Source organism: Danio rerio, chromosome 8, assembly GCF_052040795.2.
Source record: "Danio rerio strain M-AB ecotype USA chromosome 8, GRCz13ab, whole genome shotgun sequence".
NCBI classification, from domain to species: Eukaryota; Metazoa; Chordata; class Actinopteri; order Cypriniformes; family Danionidae; genus Danio; species Danio rerio.
This window is the reverse complement of record NC_141028.1, coordinates 21,595,001-21,618,124: the sequence shown is the minus strand read 5'-3', so window position 1 is coordinate 21,618,124 and position 23,124 is coordinate 21,595,001. Positions and strand designations below refer to the sequence as shown.

Below are 23,124 nucleotides of genomic sequence, written 5' to 3'. Positions count from 1 at the left end.
GATGGTGTTCAAGCCAAATTTTATTTTATTAAAGGTTTATCTTTGTAATTTGATATATAGTTACTTTATTTGGTTACTTATAACCTTTATTGGGTTATTCATTTTAAAATTATGAATTTCAACAGTCAACTGATTTAACTGAAACAGAACAGTAGTATTATTATGCTTGCGTAATGTTGTTTTTGCGTTAGAAAGCTCATTTAAGCTCTTAATGTTACAAAAAAATGGAACTAGGATTCAATTTTATATTTTAGTTTTATTTTCCATTTGTTATTGTTATTGAACGGAAAAGGAAAAAAAAATACTTGACGACATGAAATAACATATTTCTATATTTGTACCTATAATAATATTGATCTTTTTTTTTATGTCAGCTTTAGACCACTTTAATATATCTAACTTAAACCACATTGGACCCTACTGATGTGGGACGGAAAGGGTCAAAAGTTTTACAATAGCAATTCAAACACCACAGAAAGACTTGAAAATATTGAAAGTTAAAGTAGGTATTACGACTTCCACTTTTCCAACACTGAATGAAATGCATGAGGAAGCCACCAAATGTACTCTTACTAAAAATACTCAATGACAACTAATACAACAAATCCTCAATGATACTCAATTTCCTGCCTAAGGCTCCAATGTAATAACTCTCCTATATTCCTCATGCTCTAAAATTGTTGTATAGATAACTTTAATTTATAGTGTTTGATGCTTTTTAATTATTGTTTTTACTTTGTTTATCATGTTATATAGTAGTATTTTTATTAGCCAATATTGATTGGAGTGTGTGCTTGACGCATTTCAGGGAATTGTGCTGCAATATCCCGTCCTGTCCAATTTTAATTAAACTAAACTACACTAAAAGACATCATTTTAAATATTCATTCCAGTAACTGAATTCTAAAAACATGCAATGTGGAGTGTACAGCATGTAAACACAAACACACACACATCTACACAAGCACACACACGCAAACACCATGAGCCCTGTTCTTCAACTAGTCCTGCCAGCTTTCCCTTAACCCCACATCAAAGGCCATCAATCTCTCCCGGTACAGAGGGAAAGCCAAATATTTAGAGAACGCCCAAGCCCCCATAAATCTGTTGTGGGAGAGAGCGGGGAGAACACGATACACCCCAAACACACACACACCTCGCTCCCTATCCCAGCGCGCTCCTCACCTCCATCAGCCGGAGGAGGACAGAAACACAGAAGAGGCTGAAGCAGAGAGAGAAAGGTGCACTGGGAGTCTTAAATTAGCTGGAGAAGTATATAGTGCCCCCTGCCTTTTAATATACACTTGCATAAAGCCAAACGTACAGCAAGGTGCAGAACTGCCATTTTAACGTGGTTATGGAATTTGTATTATTTCATTTTGCTCCTGGAGGTTTACTTATACTGCTTTTTATGCTAAAAACCAATATTAATGTAGAAAAACAATCATTTTCAACCCTCATCCCGACCCTTTTTGTGAAAATGTGTGATTTTAAGAGGTTGGTCTTAAAGTTTGACTGGCTAATGGCACTGCATAGGAAACAGCATTAAAAAATCATCACTATTGCACGTGTCTTGTTAATTATTTATGAAAAAACTATTATTCTCAGTCAAAGCATTATGAAATTAAGAACTTAGACATTCAATCCAGCTCCTGTCAGATACAGCAGCGCTGACTGCTTTGTCTGTCCAAATTGTCATTGCGATCTCACTTTCAAATGCTTCTGAGGGCTTCAAATGCTTCACTTTCAAAATTAATGCTGAGGGCAGTATAACAGCAACCATATTCATTCGGTTTCACACTAATGATATTTCCAGGTAAACTTTATAGGTAAATAAAGGAATGTTTTTGTACAGTTCTTTGCACAACACCAATTTAATACCACAAAATCACATTATGGTGTCTATGATTTGTTATTGAATATATTTTACTTATTGATATGGACAACTTTTTCAGTGCGGTCAGTTTTAGCTCCTTTTGTACGGTGCTGTACTTGTGATACAGAGCACTAAGGTTCGAGTCTTGTAAAAAAAAGATAAAAGCTATGTAAAATCAAGCTAAGTTTTCTAATGTTAAGAGGCGGGTCTTAAAGTGTGTCAGTCAATTGTCAGTGTTTTTTTAATTCAAATAAAGTTTTCAATTTATGTTTATTTATATAGCACGTTTTACAATGTAGATTGTGTCAAAGCAGCTGAACATAGTTCAGGTAAAGTCTAGATTTCAGAATAAAGATACATTTAGTTTAGTTCAATATATTTTTATATATAGTTATATTTAGTTTTATATATTGTGAAATCTACAAAAAAAATAACAAATATCAATAATTTACACATTTTCTTTTTTTAAACAATATCTAAGAGTAAACAAGAACATTCAAAAACCCTGTGTGTTTTAACTGGCTAATGCCACTGCATAGGGAAGAGCATCAACAAATCCTCGCTATTACAATGTCTTTGAACACACTTATTCACAATATTGTCAGTCAAAGCATTATGAAATATTACACATTCAATACAGCTGCTGTCAGATACAGCAGAACTGACTGCTTTGTTTTTCACCAAAACTCTCATTGCGATCTCACTGTCAAATGCTCCTGCATCCATAATTGCTTCTGTTTGCTAATGTGAACACATTTGCATTTGGTGAAGGCAAGAGTCTGCTATTGGGCAACAGAATGCCAGTGGGTGGAGCCTCTGCTCTAGAGGCGGAGTTTATGTACCACTGATGTTACAATCCACCTCATTTTTTATTACATAAAAACTATTTATAACAAGGAAGACATTTAAAGTGTCGATTTGCACAACACAAGTAAACATGTTTGACTGCAGTTAATGTTACGGGGCAGTGTAACGGCAACAATTTGTGTTCCTTTTCGCACTAATGATACTTACAGGTACATACTATGGACAAATAAAGGATTGCACAACACCAATTTAATACTACAAAAATAAATAATGGTGTCTATGTTTTTGTAACTGAATTTATTAGGTCACACTTTATTTTAATTGTCCGTTTGTTGAATTTATGTTACATTGCATCTCCATGCATACTAATTTTCATTAGAGTAAAAGTAGACTGTTAGGTTGGGGTTAGTGTAAGTTGACATGTACGTGCAAAGTTTCTTATAGTCAGTTAAATGTCTGTTGAAGGAGCAGCATCAACAGATTTTATGCTGGCAGTCTACTAATAAAAGAGAAAAGCTATATACAATCAAGGTAATACTATGCGTTTGCAGTGTTTATTCTTTTACATTTGCTTTTGAAAACATTATTGTTTGGGTTTAGGGAAGGGTCAGTGGTTCGGTAGATGAACTGTATTAGAAGCTCCCCCTTTTCATGGACATGTACAAGTAGTACATGTATATGAAACAGAACAAAAGTGACCCTACATATTTCAGATTTGCAATAAAAAGTGCCATATATGTATTTTTAGTCATCTGAAATGTGCTACAACTTATGCACGGATTTCCTGTGAGTCTGATGTTTTAATGGAACAAAGACTACTTATTTTTGTAAAATATTATGGCAACTTTGATTTCACATATCATGATCTCATTAAAGGGGATTTATATGGTGCCTCTTTTCATCATATAAAAAAGTCAGGTTTCTGTTCAAATTTAGTATTTATTGTCCCTTTAAATGCAAATAAGGCTTTTCAAAGAAAATGTGGATCTGTTACATGCTATTCTGGCAATCCAACAACAATAAAACAAAGTCTTGGAAATATTCTCAAAATAAGAAGTGACATACTTGCTACTGATATGCTACTAAGCATTTGTATAGACAATGACATTCTTCAGCACATTTCCTTCATAAATTCAATTCAGCTACAACACCATCAATGGCTCTGATCTCAGCACTCTATGGGAACTCTTTTGCTGGGTTCACACAAATTGCGAATTTAAGTATTCACGTGAGTAGATTACATTTAAAGTCAAGGTAAAGGGTAAACAGAGGCAGATTTCTGCTAGGTGGGTTGCAATCCCTGCACGCTTCCAATCCAGCAACTGTGTTCCATCAGCATTTGATTTACAATAACAAGGCTTGGTTCCACTCAAGTAGGCTGGCAAATATTCCAGACTATTTATTCCCCTTTCATTGGCAAACAATATGGTGTTTTGTGTAATAAAGAAAGGAATGCTGTACTGACAGGTCAGAGGTCGCATTAGGAGTAAATTGAGGGCAGATGAGGCCTAGTGGAGTGAAAGGAGGCGTGCGGAGGAGAAGCGAAGATGTTTGGCTCGCTCTGAACACAGAATGAGGAACCAGTCCTGAGCTGGAGGGCTCTTAGCACCACGGTGATAAATGACATGAGTTTATCCATCTTAAGGCTGACCACTTCAGCAAGAGCATGTCTATTGTACCTGAGAAACTATTTACCCGTGCATCTGTGACACTCTCTCACACATTCACACATACTCACATACACAGACTCTCAGCATCCACTTCATCTCTTTTTTCCTTCTTACACACACACACACACACATTATATTCAGTTGGAGTCAAAACTATTAGTTTGTGAAATACTGTGAAAAACCCCTTGCTCTGTTAAACATCATTTATGAAATATTTGAAAAAAGAAAAGGAAAAAAAAAAAAAAAATCACAGGAGGGCTAATTCTGACTTCTGATATATATATATATATATATATATATATATATATATATATATATATATATATATATATATATAAAACGAAAACAGTCTGTCAGGCTGAGAGGGAACAAGCAACAAGCAGGGATTATAGTGTCGCTCTGTACATGTCCTTAAGAGTTTGCATTGTTTCCATTAGAAACAGACAGGAAAATTGATTCCATGGATAGAAAACAACAACCTCCGGCTCAACCTCTAGTCCGGATCAACTACAACTTCTTTGGGGATCTTGATGGGATAGAGAAACACCCCAGTCTTTTTAGAGATCAACCCTAACATTTCAGCTCAGGGCACTACCTAGACACAAATCATGTATTCTGCATGGGGCACCATAGGTAGGAACTTAATAAATATATCAATACTTATTTTCTCATTTAATATATATTATCATATAAAATAATACATTTTAATCTAAAATTACCCCATAATAAAATAATGGAATTTCAATGTAACATAAATTAAATTTTAAATAAATGCTTGGTGACTAATACCAATATTTTCTTTTAGTAATAAAAACATATTTTCAATTCACTTTATTATATTATAATTTATGCATAACATAAAAAGTTAGGGTAATAAGGCAAGTTATTTTATAACAATGGTTTGTTCCGATGACTATCTTATTCTGAAAACTTAGCTTAAGGGGCTAATAATTTTGATCTTAAAATGTTTTTAAAAAAAATAAAAACTGCTTTTTTTCTAACTGAAATAAAACAAACAAGACTTTCTTCAGAAGAAAAAAAATTCAAAAGGGGGCTAATAATTCTGACTTCAACTGTATATTGTTTTAATATGCAAGTATATATTATACTTAATATACATAAATATAGTGCTAAAGAAAGAAATTAAGAAACCTATTCAGAATTTTATCAGTTCTCTACATTTGCCATTAATTGATAGTTTTTTAGTAAAAATGTTATATATCTATTTTAGAAATTAGTGATCATCTCTCTTCTAATTTTTTAAATAAGCTAATTATAATTTAATGCATTTATTTGCAGTAAAGGAAAATAGGTTAATACAAATATTCAATCTTTTCGGACCTTAAATATATTAAGAAAAAATATATCAATGTTTTCCCCAATACTTCAGGTTATATATTGTTCTTTTCAGTATTATATATTGTTCTTTTGTCGATTTGATTACTTTGTTTCAATATATTTATTATTTTCGGATCAAAAATTTACAGAATAATTTCCTTATACCCTCCACCCCACTCCAACCCTCACAAAACCAAACACTTAAATGAACATAATTTTAAGATATCGAGCTGATGTGTAAAATAGAAGAAAATAAACAAGTAATTAAATAAACAATGATGACAAATAAAAGTTTTTTTTATCTTTTATTTGTCATTATTGTTTATTCGTTTACTTGTTTGGGCGCATTAAAGCTCCACATCAATATGCGGAATGATTCCATTTACCTGGTCATACAGGATTCATTGGAAATTAACGTGCAGATTAAACAGCTAAGGAAGCCCTACAGTTGGTGATAACAGAATGTAAAATTCCTGAGTCGGATGTCAAACCTGCTTTAAACCTGTATATTAACGAGAAACTACAAATGCAACTGTAGAAACAATAAATTGAAAGAATTGAAAAAAAAATTACCATTTTGAAAATAGACATGATCAGGTTGTACATATACTGTATGAGATGTACACAAGATGTAGAATTTTTATTATGCAGCATCAGAAGAGTCACATTATACCATCAGCATTTTCACTCAACGTAACAACTATATTAATCATATATTTCTTAGATGTGCCCCAAATCTTTTCAAACAGTGATTTTTTTTTTAAATATACATAATTTTTTATCATGAATATAAGATGAAAGTTCTCTAAGCCATACAATATGACTTTGTTTTTCTACTGATTTTCATTGTTTAGCAATACATTTCTTTGCTGCTTTCAAAGCCTCATTAATTAAACATAAAATCTTCTTTTGATCGAGCTGATTCATCCCCCTGTAACATAAATCTTGGATTACATGGAAGCTTAACATTAGCTATTTTGATAACAGCTTGTATTATATTTCTCTAATAGGTTTTCAGTTTGGAACATGTTCAAAGTAATGTACCAACTTGGGTTTCACATCTAAGGCAACAATCTAAATATAAATCACTTATCTTGTGCGATCGTTCAGGTGTATAATATACCCTATGTAAAATATTAAAATGTATTAATCCATGTCTACTATTAAATGAGAATGTTAAGGCACTTTTACAGATAAATTCCCAAGTATCTTAATCAAAATGCATTTCTTATTTTGGTTTGATTACTTGTATCTTTCCCAGTTGTAAGTTGCTTTGAATGAAGCCAAATGTTAATATAATGAATATTTAAGACATTTTTGTTAAATGATTGTATATAAAATATAACCTGAATACCTACCTTTAATAAATTTGGAGGAGACTAGAACACTGTTGTCCAATTCTTGACACCCATTTAGTCAACAGTGGCCCTGCTTCATCCTCTATCTGAGCATCCAGGAAAGGGCAAATTCAGGTGCTTCTGTCATCTCGCGCCATTAGTTTGTTGGTATTCTCGGCCGTCGTGCCCAGCCAAATGTCACCTCTCCAAAGGCCTCCATCTATTTTGTGTAAAAATGTCAATAATGAGTTATACAACTACAATATGGCAGAGGAATCTTTGCACAGGGGGTTTGTAACCTTTTTTCAATGCTGCAACTTTGCTTTAAAAAATTCGGGTATGTCTTGAATGTTCCCCCAGAGCGGCTTTTCTCCCCCCTCTGTTATTTAACTAACCGCCTCTCCTGTGTTTCTTTTCGGTGTTTATTCTTACAGCATTAATTCTAGCTTTCTTCTCTCTCTGTGTGGGCTTTGCAGAGAGAGCTCCCTTGTCTCAGTGTTTGACACGCGTCTTCCTGTGCGCCTGCCAGGACCACTGGGGACAGCAGAGGAACAAAGCTGTCCAGAGCACTGCCCGATTCAAACACACCTAGGCCACAAAGAAAACTCAGAGCGTCTGCACTCACCCACTTCTCCAACACTTTAAATCCTGATATTTTTAGGAGTCTGGAGAGTCAGATTTTTTTGCATTTATGAATTTGCTTGGATATGTGCCAAAAAAATGTCCTACAACATAACTACAAAAAAAGCAGCGCAACATTGATAAAATATGAGAATATAGAATTATTTCTGATCTTGTGATCATTTTTGATAATGTTGCTGAAGATGAATTTCATCACAGTAATAAATGGCTTTTAAAAATACATTTAAAAAAGAGCCATGTAATAAAGTTTAACAATAATAACAAAAATAATGTCTTTTTGATCAAATAAATGATCTTGATTGCTAGTTTCTACAAATTCTGCATTGTGAATGTAAAGAATATGTAATATAAAAGCATCTACCAATTTCTTTTTTAATTTACACACAATGACAGGTCATTTTTCCAGCTTTAATTCATCCTGAAATAAAATTTTTCATAATTTACTCACACTCCAAATCCATAAGACTTTAGATTCTCATAACACAAAACATTTTTTATTTCTGTCCCTCGACTGAAAGTCATAATATAGCTAATTAAGGAACATTATTTGTACCACTACCTTTTTTGAAAGTGTAGGGCTTCCTTGCTGTTTAATCTGCACATTAATTTCCAATGGATTCTACATGAACAGATAAACTGAAATCATTCAGCGTAGTGATATGGAGATGTAATGTGTTCAAAACCTGCCTGAACTACTTTAGCTGTGTGTTTATCTGAAAATAACTGCACACCTTAGAATGATTGTGTATGTATATATCTGTAAGTATGTACTCTATGTATATAAATGTAAGTGTGTATTTATACAAAATATTTCCCTAGAGAAATGCTCTTTTTATTAGCTTGTTTATTTATAACATGATCATCCTAAAATAGACAGGTAACAATGGATACTTGGTATACAGGGGCCGATTTAACCAATAAGCTATATAAGCTGCCGCTTAGGGCCCCAGGAAATCTGGGGGCCGCAAAATAATTACCTATAAATGATACTATAAATTATAAATAACATAGTTTTCTGGCATATTTTGGACAGTGAGGGTCTAAAAGTTTTTATTTGAGTGTAATTATTACAACTGCAAACTTAGACCAGTCTAGCAGTCAAATCAGTAAAGATTTAGTTTACAAAAACAAAATAGTTCATTTATTATATTTAGTTGTGAATTATCTCAAGAAAACAAATATTAAGATGAAATGTAGAAAATGATATTACATGATTTAAGAAAAAAACAGCAAACATTTTTTTCTCTTTTTTAAATATTTCCCAAATGATGTTTAACAGAGCAAGGACATTTTCACAGTATGTCTGATAATATTTTTTTCTTCTGGAGAAAGTCTTATTTGTTTTATTTCACCTTGGATAAAAGCAGTTTTCAATTTTTTAACACCATTTTAGGGACAAAATTATTTAAGTTTTTTTTTTCTTTTTTTGATAGTGTACAGAACATTGTTATACATTAACTCGCCCAATTACCCTAACCTGCTCAGGTAACCTAATTAACATAGTTAAGCCTTTAAATGTCACTTTAAACTGTCTTGAAAAATATCAAGTAAAATATTATTTACTGTCATCATGATGAAGATAAAATAAATCAGTTATTAGAGATAAGTTATTAAAACTATTATGTTTAAAAAAAAAAAAAAGTGCTCTCTGTTTAACAGAAAACAGGAAAAAAAAATTAATAGGGGGGCTAATAATTCTGACTTCAACTGTGTGTGTGTGTGTGTGTGTGTGTGTGTATAAATATATAAATATACACATTCATTCATACACACACATATATTATTACTCAGCTCAAACATGCTTCACTGTCAAAAAAGGGTTGCTTCCTTACATTTTTTCATTTAAGTCATATTAAACTGACTTTCAACTGACTTTTTATGACATGTTCATCCAGTAAAATTATTTTTAAAAACAACAAATGTAATATAACTTAAAACATCGAGTGAAAACTTACTTATTTTAATAATATCAAATAACATAAACATATATTGTCATGACTATTGAATTATTAATATAGATAATATTTACATTTTTGAGTTTCTCTGACCAATTTTGAATGCTGCATTAAAATGTCCTCAGATAAACGTTTATGTGAATGTAAGCCTAAATCAACACTTTAAAATGATCATGTCTGCAGAACACTTGCATTAAACGGCTCAATTCTTATTTTCCTACCCTCATCGATTAACACTACAACCACAGATTTACTACAATTAATTCATAATTAGCCTATGGGTAAAGTAGCAAAAGCAGAAAAAAAACCACGTGTCGTTTATGTTATACATGTTATTAAACCATTGTTAAACTATTGTTAATTTTTGTAAACAATTGTTGTTTTGTCCACCATACATTCTTAGCATTTGCACAAACCCTGAATGCCTAAAACCCCATTACTACAGTAGAAATCACTGTAACATATACCCTCAAGTAGCTACAACATTTATAAACCAGCTGCAAAGCCAACAAGATAATACTTCAGCTACATCATTCCTCTTTCTCCTTCACCTCCTCATCTCTCTCCTGAAGCCAACAGCCCCCTCCGCTGGGCCGGGGAGGGTCTCTGTGCACATAATTACTCTTCGCTGATCCTAATAGCACATCACAGACACCGGCACTTCAGCCACCCTCCGTTCACAAGCACCCGGTCAGAGACGTTCGTTACCCCCTGTGACCCCCCCCACTCCAGCACCCAGAGCGGGACCCCCAACATCTTCCACCCCCAACACCCAAACGCTGGCCCCCTTGCACATGCATTGTCCCCTGGGGTTTAATTGGAGCGATGTTCCCTATTGTGAGTGCACTCAATGGTAGTGGAGAAGCCCATTGTGGGAGTGAATGAGGCCAGGAGTGTTCATTAGGTCCCGCGGCTGAATGGGTCTATCTGAGGGTGAGGACCATGACATAGAGCGTCCCAGACCTCCGTGGAGGGTGAAACCATGCACCGGCGCTCCAACATACAGTGACGCTTGGCCTCATGAAAGGCCTGCGATGGTGGGTTTATTTGTTATGGGGGCTTTTGTAGCTCTGAGATTGATGAATCATGGAAAGAAAGAGGAAAAGAGAGGACTGGATGGATGATACCTGAGAGAGGAGCTTAAAGGATTCAGTTCATTTCAGTGTGTGGAAGTAACTTAACTTGCGAGTGTGTGTGCAGATGATGGCATTTTTTGGCCAATTATGTTGCCTAAAATATATCATTCAAAACATTGGAAGTATATGTATGTGCATGATTCTATTGTTGTGATAGTTTTTTGTATTGTGTCTGAATGTGGACTTAGTAGTCTGAAATAAAAGGATGATGAATGATGTATACATATATTTGGGCAACACGGTGGCTCACTGGTTAGTACTGTCACCTCACAGTAAGAAGGTTGCTGGTTCGAGTCACGACTGGGTCAGTTGGCATTCCTGTGTGGAGTTTGTTCATGTTGGTTTTCCTCCTATGCATGTATATACATACACATACAGTTGAAGTCAGAATTATTAACCCCCCTGAATTATAAGTCCCCTTGTTAATTTTTTTCACCAATTTCTGTTTAACGGAGAGAAGATTTTTTTCAAAACATTTCTAAACATAGGTTTTAATAACTCATCTCTAATTATTTTATCTTTGCCATGATGACACTTCTATACAGCTTAGTGACATTTAAAGGCTTAACTAGGTTGATTAGGGTAACTAGGCAGGTTAGAGTAATTAGGCAAGTTATTGTATAACAATGGTTTGTTCTGTAGACTATTGAAAATTTTAATACTATTCTATACTAATAATTTTGACCAAAAAAGGTATTTAAAAATTAAAAGCTGCTTTTATTTTAGCTGAAATAAAACAAATAAGACTTTTTCCAGAAAAAAAAAATTATCAGACATACTGTGAAAATTTCCTTGCTCTGTTAATCATCATTTAGGAAATATTTAAAAAGGGGAAAAAATTCAAAACACACACACACACACACACACACACACACACACACACACACACACACACACACACACACACACACACACACCACACACACACACACACATATATATATATATATATATATATATATATATATATATATATATATATATATATATATATATATATATATATATATATATATATATAATTATTAGCAAACTGTATTTTCCTTATGAATGGCAAATTATATAGTTTATGCTTCTTGTTTAGGCGAGTATTAAATTATGAAAAAATGTTTTAATTAATTTCACATTGATTACAAATTTTGGGAAGATGTTTGACATATGTTGTATTTTCAATATTTTCAAAATGTATACATTATAGCAATAGAAGAGATTCAGTTGATGTGGATCATCCACATCATGAGGCAACAGAGAAATTAAAAGTAATCCACACTCAAAATATATATAGATTGCTCGTTCAAACTACTTATTTAAAATAAGTTGAAACAACACATTTCTTGAGATTTCATTGGGACAACTTAACATTTTTATATCCAATCCACATAAATTTGTTAAAAGTGTTAAGTTAACTTAATCAATTTGTGTTGGGACAACATGAACAAATTGTGTGGAACCCTGCAGTTTTTACAGTGCATAGATAAAAAACGAATAGACCAATTAATTTAGAAACTAATTTTTGTGTAATAAAATGCAATGACACAGGGAAAAAGTACTAAACACACGACAAATGGAAGGTGTAAAGGGGCATGGAATGCCCAGACAGCAGCTGAAATGTCTCAGTTAGAAAACACCTCTTGCATGCGACTCCATACTCCATACAAGCGGTGTCTTAAAGCTGTCATTACCAAAAAATTTATTTTATACAAAGTATTGAATACATTTCAGAAGTTCAGTACTTTCTTCTTGTGTAAAACATAACTATAAAAAAAGGTTTATTTGTATATTCAGATTGTTTGTACCTTTATAGAAATCTGGTGCAAATTTATGTCAGCAGCACCATTAGAACAATATTCATGAGGACGAATCTTGACGTGTTCACTCATTTTTTACCCGCTGTATATGTTGGGGCAGAAAATGCATGAGGAGATGCATGAAAGGCGGCAGTCATCGCTGCAGTCTCTGATATGAGTGAATTCTTGGTTTGGCAACAACAGCTGGGCATTTCCGCACCTCTGCAGACTGCAGCTGGCACGTTTCCATTCAGCTGGCATAAAACCAAACCCTTCAGCAGGGTTATGGTGCATCATCCAGGACTGAGCAATTTAAGCAATTATAAAACAGGACCTGGATTATGCTTATCGACTTTTCAGAGCAAAAACAATCCAAGTGTTTTATAGATGTCGTTTTCTACATAAAACACTGCAAGAGCAAAATTGAGCTTTAAACATTAATCCTGCAACACAGGTTAGTTCAACCTGTCCTGTAGCTTGTCATGTACAATGAATCATTTACTCACCCTCCTGACAAACAATCTCACCCTGCTAGTTGTCTTTTAAAGCTAAACAGTGTATGGGTCTAACTTTGATGACCCAGAACGTAAACCAAGCCTCTAAGATAAACTTACTGAGCTTCCTGCACCCAGACTGCAGTGACTCGAGGCCCGCCAGTCTCCGGCCGTCCCATCACTGGAGCCACAGTCACGGAGCAGTCCTGACAAACACCAGCCCTCATCCTGACAAACGTCACCCGTACAACCCTGCCATTGAAGTTCACAGAGGACTTGCTCTCTTACATCCGATGGTTGTGGCCTGGAAAACAACGTCAAAGCCGGAGGTCATGTAAATGAATATACACACACAAGTGGGGCTTAAATGTAATGTCAATCTGACATCATAACTAGTGAGGCGTCTTATTCATTAAATACACAAACAGAGTGTCTACCAGGCACTTTCCAAGAATAGAGTGCAAAACAGAGTCTGAAACTCTTTCAGAAACTTATAGTAAACAATACATATTTTTTATTTTCAAAAAATGGTCAGAGGTTGAATATGCTGATCATCAACCTCAGGATGTCAAGAATTATTTAGTTCTTTTTATCTTATAGATGAACTGCAATTGTTGCAACTCTTATTCAAATAAATAATACTGTAATTTACCATACTATCAATAAACATTTATAAAATCATGACGGCATTTGTTTATAATTCAACAGATAACTGGGTTATTCTGTGGACAATAAGTAACTTTGCAACAAACAGAGCCTAAAATAACTCTTACTAAAGCACCAGATCTGAGCAAAATTCAGTGATGGTAAAGTAAATGAGACAGAGTTACTCACCAGTTAGACAGTAACAGTTTTGCTTTTATAAATGTCTGAGAATGCAATACTTCTCAATTGTAAAGTATATTAATGTAATCTGAAGCATATCACAATGACTTTTTTTGATGAGAAGGGTTTATTTAAAAAAAAACCTGTCACCAAAATAACTACTATAGGGTTTCAAAGAAATAAATTAATAAATATCCGTTCTAAATAACACAGTTCAACTGTAACAATAATAATGATAATATAATTATTATTACAATAAGTAGATATCATCACAGTCAGATGTTTCAGAAATTTAGAAAACTATTGTTGTTGTTTACAAAATACTGTACACAATTTCTTGGGCTGCAAAAAAAAATTTTAATGGCTGATAAATTAAAGAAAAAAACTATTTGAAGGTATGGCAAAATGTAACACATTAGCAAACTTTTATTTAATATTAGGAGACTATTAGAGACAGGGGCAGCACAGGACAGTGCACAGCACAGGGTCAGTTGGCATTTCTGTGTGGAGTTTGCATGTTTCCTCCACAGTGCAAAGACGTGCGCTATAGGTAAAATGAACAAGCTAAAGAGAGATAGAGATAGCAAAATTTGTTTAAAAAATTGTAAAGTTAGTTACACTAAGTGCAAAATCTGTTAGGAGATCACCAATTTAAAGTGTAATCTGATATTTAACAGACAGTACAAAGAATGTAACGACTACTAATTGACATATAGGCACAAAAAAGATTTCCTGTTGCTCTAATACACAGGTGTCAAATAAAAGGGCCGCAGCTCTGCACAGTTTAGATCCAACCCTAACTAAAAACACCTGATCAAACTAATTGAGTCCTTCAGGCTTGTTTGATACAGGTAAGTGTGTTGGAGCAGGGTTGGAACTAAACTATGCAGGGCTTCGGCCCTCCTGGAATTGAGTTTGACACCCCTGCTCTAATAGGAGAGCATGGTGCTAACAATGCCAAGGTTGCAAGAACTGACAAAATTTGTATGTTCAAATTTAGTTCAACACTGTAAAACACAATAAATTAAGGTAACTCAAACTATTTGTGGAAACTGATTGCAACAAACCATTTAAGTTGAAAAACTAATCCTAATAAGTACTGTGAACTTAATCCATTTGAGTAAACGAAGCAATTTGAGCACAACTCAAACCAACTGAGTACTGTAACACCCAATGAGTGAATTCAACTCAAACTGTTTGAGGAAAATTGCTACAAACCATTTGAGCTAAAAAAAAATAATAATAATAAAAAAAATTTATATATATATATATATATATATATATATATATATATATATATATATATATATATATATATATATATATATATAGCCTATATGAGTACTGTGAACTTACTCCATTTAAGTTGAAGTAATAAGGTTTTTAATTAACTCATTACCTTCAACACTGAGTTTAAAGCTCTTTTCAAATGAGTAGAATTACCTTTCAGTAAATTTTATTTAATAAAGTTGACTGTTGGGTTTTACAGTGTAGCAATAATTTTAATCATTTGAATTAGCATTTATTTTACCTAAAACATCTACTAGTTCTCGCAATAAATAAGTCTTTAATTTTTTTAAAAACAAATAAATAAATCTACCACATTCATGGAAAGTGTCACCACCAATGAAAACCAACACAATGATTTGTATGTCTCCCCAACACAGCGGTCTTTCCTTCTTGCAGTCAGTGTTTATTTTACTCAGTGAACTACAGAGGAAGTGTAGAGTAGCCCACATCAATACACACACGCACTCACATTTACATATACGCATTTTACAAACGCTTTTATCCAAAGCAAATCATGAGGAACAAAAGCAATTTGTCAAAGGATCAACAACAACCATAACATACAATGTCAGGTTTCTCAGAATAGTAGGCAAACTTCATCCCCCAAACTTGCACATTAACATACACTCAACATTTCCAGCTCACAATGAAGACCTGTCATACTGAATTTGAAACACACTTTTATTTAAAGGTCTAAATAGCATCTGGATTGAATGGTACATGCTACAGTGCTTCAACAACTGGCATTTGTGTTTTGTGTCCCCCTTCTATGTTTTGTCCTTTCCTGTTTAGCCTGGGCGTCTGCTGGGCGTCTGTGGGCAGTAAACAAAGGAGGGCTACGTAACCACTGTGGCACGCTCAAAGATGGGATGGTTTTCATTGTGGTAGAAAACCCAAGGCTGACCAGAAACTTGCAATATTAAATTGATGTATTTTTGACAATATCTGTATTATCCAAGTTGTTGGAATACTCAAATTCTGGAAAATCAGAAAATTATACTTTAATAAAATTGTCTTTTATAAAATGTTACAATTTTAATTCTTAATTATTTCACTAAATACTGGAATTGCAAATAGGAATTTACATTTCATTCAATTTACATGATATTAATTTGTTCTAGGTGACACGGTGGCGCAGTGGGTAGTGCTGTCGCCCTACAGCAAGAAGGTCACGAAGGTCGCTCGGCTGCGTCAGCTGGCATTTCTGTGTGGAGTTTGCATGTTCTCCCATGTTGGCGTGTGTATTCTCTTGGTGCTCCGGTTTCCCCCACACGTCCAATGACATGTGACTTGGGTATGCTAAATTTGTCCGTAGTGTATGTGGTATGTATGTAAATAAGTGTGTATGGATATTTTCCAGTGATTGGTTGCAGCTGCAAGGGCATCGGCTGCGTAAAACATATGCTGGATAAGTTGGTGGTTCATTCCACTGTGGCAACCCCAGATTAATAAAGGGACTAAGCCGAAAAGAAAATGATTGAATGAATAAATTTGCTCTAATCATCATTGGGAGCACATCATCAACATGCACACCCACAAACCATTTCCATATAAGTACTATCAGCACGAGCTCTCATGTACAGCAGTTTTTACTGGCACTCTTTGCTAACAGATCATTTCAATATTCAAATTAAAGGCACAGAACCTCATTTAAAGCCAAGTGTGCCTAAAATGCAGTCGAAATTCAAAAATGGGCCAAGACCATATGCTACATTCTGTACAGAATCCATTTCAGATTCAGTACAAACATAGTATTTATTACTCTGAAATAATACAGTACAGTAGGGTAATTAATAATTATAATAATAATTTAATGAACAGTTGCAGGTTTAATTTAGGGTTTCACGGTGGACCAGTGGGTAGCACAAACACATCACAGCAAGAAGGTCGCTAGTTCAAGCCTAGGCTGGGTCAGTTGGCATTTCTGTGTGGAGTTTGCAAGTTCTTCCAGCCTCTAATTGTAAGCTAAATTGTCTGTAGAGTAGGTGTGTGAATGAGTGTGTATGAATGTTTTCCAGTGATGGGTTGCAACTGAAAGGGTATTCGCTGCGTAAAACATTTGCTGGATAAGTTGGCGGTTCATTCTGCTGTGGTGACCCCTGATTAATAAAGGAACTAAGCCGAAAATAAAATGAATGAATGAATATTTTCATTACTTTTGTTTGATCTCATTTATGGAAGCTTTTATTTTTCTGAAGCTTGAAACGTAATAACAATGGATAAATTAGTTTACATATATCTGAAAACACTGTTCAGATGTTATATTTCAGACTTTTATTAGGTATTTGCTCTTAAACTGCTCCTGTATGTAGCACTAGTTTCTTACATATCTCTTCCAAAGCCTTCAGGTTTTTTTTTTTGATGTGATTTTTGACTAACAAATAAATAACTGAAATCATTCAGCGTAATGACATGAAGCTGTAATGCACTCAAAACCTGCCAGAAGTACTTTAGCTGTGCGTTTATCTGAAAAATAACTGCGCAGAATGCTCATCAGAATCAAGCATTTAGCCACTACACAGTGTTAACATGTACAACCCCAAATTAGAAAGTTGGGACAGTATAGAAAAATCGAATAAAAAAAGAAAGTGACTTCTAAATTTACTTACAAAAAACATAGTTTAATGTGTTCCTCATCATTTTGTTTGTTAGTTTTTATTTTCAAAATAAACACGTATTTACATTTTTGTTCTTGCAACACATTTCAAATAAAGTTGTAACAGTAAACCATTTACCTCTTTGTAATGTTCCTGTTCCTTTAAACAAGACTTAAAAGACGTGAATTGAAGACCCAGAGTAGTGAAGTGTTTCAGGTGTAATTTTGTCTAATTTGTCCTGCAAACAAGTCTTAAGGTGAGCAACAGTACAAGATCTTTGTTGTCACTTCAATATGCACTACACATTCTCTATTAGAGACAGGTCGGGACTACAGGCAGGCCAGTCTAGTACCTGCTTCCTCTTCCTTCGCAGCTGAAAAGAAAATAAATGAATGAATGAATGAATGTTTATTTAGAAGCAATACATAAATACATTTGTTTTCTGGTTCTTTAACCACTCTTTATTCTGGCTCATATTTTGGTATATATTATCATATATACCATGGCTGAAACTTTGAATTGTTAGCCATTCTTGAGATTAGTTCACATTTTTCATGAATGACGATTTTTCCCTAATTTGTAAGTCCCTGTGGATAAATCTAAATAAAATAACTGTAATAATAATTATTATTGAATGAATTAAAGAAATGTGAGCCATGTCCACATCAAATCATTTACACACAGGTTTTTACTATCACAGCCCTGTTAAATTTCCACCTCACCCTCATTCCTTCACTTGTTTTGGACCAAATCAGCATTTCTAACTGTTGCTTTTCTCTTTGCTCTTTAATTTCCTTCCCTTTTAAATTCTTCAGCTCTTTTAACTGATTTTTGCCACCCTCTGCTCAGTCAAACCCTAGAGTAAAACCCTAGACCGCCTCGCCTTTTTCGTCCAAATCTCTCAATTGCCATCCGCCCCCTCCCCACTCCAACAGTTTGATCTACTAAGAGCCGCACTCTTCACTTTTACAGTGACATCTGTGATTAGAAACCATGTTTCTGCCCACCCACGTGCTGCACATCACACGCAGAACAAGCTGTTGGAGATGTAAAGACACCGCGTTCTGCCAAAAGCATGTACAAACGTCACTGTGTGACCCTGAGATCTGGCTGACAGGACCATCTAGGGATCACATAGTGGGGTGTGGGATTTAATAAGCAGTCAGAGAGCATGAAACGCATTGCTTTGTTTGTTTTGCTGCCTTCGTACTGTAAAAATCCTAAAGTGACTCTCAGCGCCCCCTCTTTCATTGAGAAGTATCTGCAGAACAAATGTTCCCCACACTGGAGCTGTTACTGACCACACGGTAGAGGAGGACGAGAGAGAGTGTGTGAGCTTGTGTGGTGCTGAAACGGGCTGATGTGTGAACACACACACACAGAGCTTGAGGGCCGTGGGGTGTGTGTAAATGAGCATTATCCTCTCTGCAGCCCCTCACATCCTGACTCACGCCACATCACAGAACCAGACCCAGCCAGTCAACGCTCATCCAGCCATACATCTGTCCCGGAGCACTGAGACGACTGAAAAAGACAAACCGAGAGGAGAGCATGAGAGAGAGGCATTCGCGGCAGCGTGCTGGATAGAGGAGTGATGGAGGAAGGATGGGTAGAGAAAAAAGGATACAAAGACAGAAAGTAATAGGGGACTCCAGCTGTGTCCCATTAGAGGTGGAGCACAGGAGGTGGTTGGGGTTGGCAGGGGGCAGTGTCCAGGAAGTGCTAAGAGGGACATACAGCGGTCTGGACAAGGGTTTTATTAGACAAACTGCCCTCTGTCTCTCTCCCTCTACGCCCTTGGGCCAAGCATGGGCTACACCAGTAGAAAACTATTAGAGCTGTGGAACTGAGGCCGGACCACCCAGAGACACACATATTATAATGGCTACCAGGAGGAAGTCCTGCCATCAGGCCTGCAGCTGGAGAGAAAAAGAGACAGAGTGAAAGAGAATGTGGATGAGGCAGACGGAGAACGAGGGATAGATAAAGGAATAAAAGAGGCAAACCGCTGAGGTTTTGCCACTTGTGAACACAGCTCTCCTTTGATTTTTTGCTGTCTGTTGCATTTAAATCAAACATTCCCCCCCCGATGCCTTTGCTAATCTTGAATTTCCACACCCTGTTGCTGAGAAAGAGACGCATGTTGAAATGCCTTGCGTGCTTACATCACAAGAGAAAATGCGCGCGGAATCTGAGGGCTTTAAGAAATGCACGCGCCTCCGTGAATGGAATTTCCCGCCATTATTCTGACAAGCAGGCTAACGATTATCGTCGCGGCCCGAGGGGTGAAATACATATTCAAAGCCAATAATTCCTTTGGTATGCCTGTATTAGCATATTCATCACTATCGCCTTAGGTAACGTAATCAAAGTTTTTAAATAGCGGTATCTTGCTTTTAAAAGTAACTGAACCGCGACGCGCATATGTGGAGAATTTGACACAGCCACCCTCCGTGTTAACATTCCGGAGCAGGATGTGTATACCGGTAATGAGGCTTGGCTCGGACTTCTGAGATCCTTTCCTCCATTGTCTTTGATCTTCTCCATCTGAGTTGTATATTGTACCGTCCAAACATGCGCACCGTCGCTGTCTTTGCAAACCACAAGAATGTTTGACTAAATAACCCAATTCCTCGGCAGGAGTCTTGGAAAAAAAAGTATAGCTGAGGTAAGGGCGGAAATGTGTTCGCAGGGTCAAGTTAGAGATGAGAAAGACGGTAGATGTTTGGGCGGGACTCATTTGTTACCATGGTAGATTCTGTTACCTCATCCAAATATAACAGACTAGGGTGGACCCATGCTAAGTCTAGCTTTTGACAATTCTGTCTGAAAGAATGAGAAAAAAACATGGTAAAAGTGGTATGTTATTAGGAATTCAGCGTTCGTCGTTTTCATTTGGAACCACAGGATGGCCAGTTATGCGTGCAAAAGCAACCCAATATAAACACTTAGAAATATACATACGCATATAACAAAATGTACATATATATTTTTTTTATTTCTGTTATATGTTGGCAAAGCAAATAAGGGAGGAATCTAAATAAATATTAATAATAAGTTTACAGCATATGAAAATGAAACAATTGCATCATCATCATTGACACATGTAACGATGCATAAATGCAGATCCATATAGTCAGCCTATTTAAAGGGGTGGTTCTGTTTTCTCTGCAGTTATAAGCCTCAAATTATAAGATTCAAATACTGTTGAAATTTTTTGCACGATTTTGTGCTGGATTAGCTTGTAAATACCTGCTACATTGTTGTCAAAATGCTTATCATACTAGTTTTTGTTTTCAGAAATGTATGTTTATTTATAAATGTGCATTTAAACTGTTAGTTAATAGAGTTTTATATATCATATAATGAGATTAAAATTTTAGAAATATAAAAAAATACTTTTTTAAATGCTAATTTATTATTATCCATCATAAAAAAAACATAAACACAATAAAAACAAACAAATAACAAAACCGGTTTAAATGAAAACCTTTAGCCTACAGGAAAATAACAAACTGGCCAGCTCATATCCTCAGAATTTGAGTCTCTTTTGAATTTAAAAGCTCTTAAAAGAAACTCTTTTATAAAAGAAGCCTAGCTACCAATAAAAGACATGAGTTATTAAAACACAATGGCCTCTATGCACAGTTAGTTTTTTTCAGCCAATGATGAACTTCCGGTAAAAGCTTTATGCAACTATTTTCAATTTCATAAAGTTCCTTTTACAGCATCGATGTTGTAATGCAATTCAAATATAATCAGTTAAATAGACTTAAGCATCCATTTGGTTGTTAAAACATAAAACGAGGCGCCACCATTAGCAGCATGCTGGAGCAGAAAATCCATCGTAATTACTCGGGTACAATTAATTTCCATATTTTAAAGACATGGCACAAAAAAATATAATTTAATGCAGTGCTTCTTGATTGGTCTAATACCAACTTTATATCGCATCTCAGCCACACAGTATAGATTGCTTTTTTAAAAAGAAATCAAATCTTAAACGTTGTGATTATGTATGGAATGACAATTCACCGTAAGCCCTGGGGCTGGCTGACTGCAGTTAAAAGTTTGTGTGCATTGCTTCATTAAAAAAAGCAAAGAAACACACCCACACACGCACTTCCACACGCACAAACACACTTACACACACACATAATATGAAAGACTAATATGATACTAGTTTTCAAAAACAACATTATAAGATCAATAGGCTGTCTTGAAAGCAAAAAAGGCACAACTGTTTTCATTCATTTTATAATCATTTATATAAGGCTTAAGAATTTTAACAAAAACAAAAGCACTTAGATTATTTTCATTTTTTAAATCCCAAAAAGTGTTTAATTTCAAGAAAAGAGCAACACAGCGCACCTTTCAAAAATGCATCTTTCACCTCAGTCTCGGAGTTCACTTCAAAAACTGAAGCTTATTCATTCGCAGGTAATTATTAAACCACCAAAAGCTGTCCAACACAAAGATTTACGGAGAAGGTGTCCCTGCCAGAAAGCAAAGTGTTGGGAGGGTTTATTCTCCCTCTGGCCACATTGTCACACTCACGTGGTTGGTCTCTTGCTTAAACCTCATCCTGTCCAGTTTAATGCTATAGGCTCCCTGACGGAGGCCAGGTCGAAAGATTTAATACTTAAGCTATTCAATCATTAAGGTGTTTTATACATCTAGCCTCGGCCTTCTCGCTCCCTCGTAAAAAATAATATTTGTCTTTCCAACTGTACTGTGAACCACAAAGTCCTTATATTTTATTTTCATCTGTGCTGTAAAACCTTGTTCTTGCCCTCAGACCCACCCGGCCATGGGCAATTACCTTGTTCTGTAACTGTACTGTGGTGTGTGATCATGTATGTGTATGCGGGTCTGAAGATGTATGAGCTGAGCTGTGGGGAAGCCACACTCTGGGCAGGAGGTCAAGGCTACTTGAGATTGCGAGTGTGTGTAATATGGGCTTTACCTTCCTTTGGCCTGGCACACAAATGCACGCATACACCAGCACGCATTTGCAGCCATGTTTTTCCAGGTTTGAGACGTTACTGCTTCTGTGGTGGTAACAAAAAGACAAGCTGTAAATGAAGTGTGAGTTGAAGTTGTACAGAGTGAACAAGTGTAGAATAAGAGGTGGAATTAAATACATTGAAGAGAGAACACACCTGGGCCCATGACCTGGGATTTATCACCAAAGAGCCAAACCTATGAAACCAAAGTCAAACACAACTTTAGGTTCTTTACCAGCCTCTCCTCAGTATAATCAGTAGAAAGTCCACAGCGACTGTCCAGACGTTTAACATCGTTCTGTTCTTGAGTGTGGTGTCAAGTCAGCTAATATTATTGCTGCCTCATTAGCTAATCAAAGCGCTA

At 35.3% G+C, this 23,124-nt stretch overlaps 2 long non-coding RNA genes across 11 annotated transcripts in view; both read right to left on the bottom strand.

Moving 5' to 3' along the window:
• si:ch211-120j21.2 overlaps positions 1 to 7,545 on the bottom strand; it is a 238,426-nt gene extending 230,881 nt beyond the window's left edge. For all 10 annotated transcript variants that reach the window (XR_015497801.1, XR_015497802.1, XR_015497805.1 and 7 more), the window contains exons 1-2: positions 7,328 to 7,545; positions 7,050 to 7,248 (exon numbers count right to left, since the gene is read on the bottom strand). This is a non-coding gene — a long non-coding RNA (si:ch211-120j21.2). The remainder of the gene's footprint in view (positions 1 to 7,049; positions 7,249 to 7,327) is intronic.
• A 7,991-nt stretch (positions 7,546 to 15,536) lies between these two features.
• On the bottom strand, positions 15,537 to 22,174 carry LOC141375618 (uncharacterized). The gene is made up of 3 exons (XR_015497799.1): positions 22,126 to 22,174; positions 19,056 to 19,278; positions 15,537 to 18,127 (listed from the first exon to the last, which is right to left on the bottom strand). It is a non-coding gene; the product is annotated as an uncharacterized LOC141375618 (long non-coding RNA).
• Between the last annotated feature and the right edge of the window lie 950 nt (positions 22,175 to 23,124).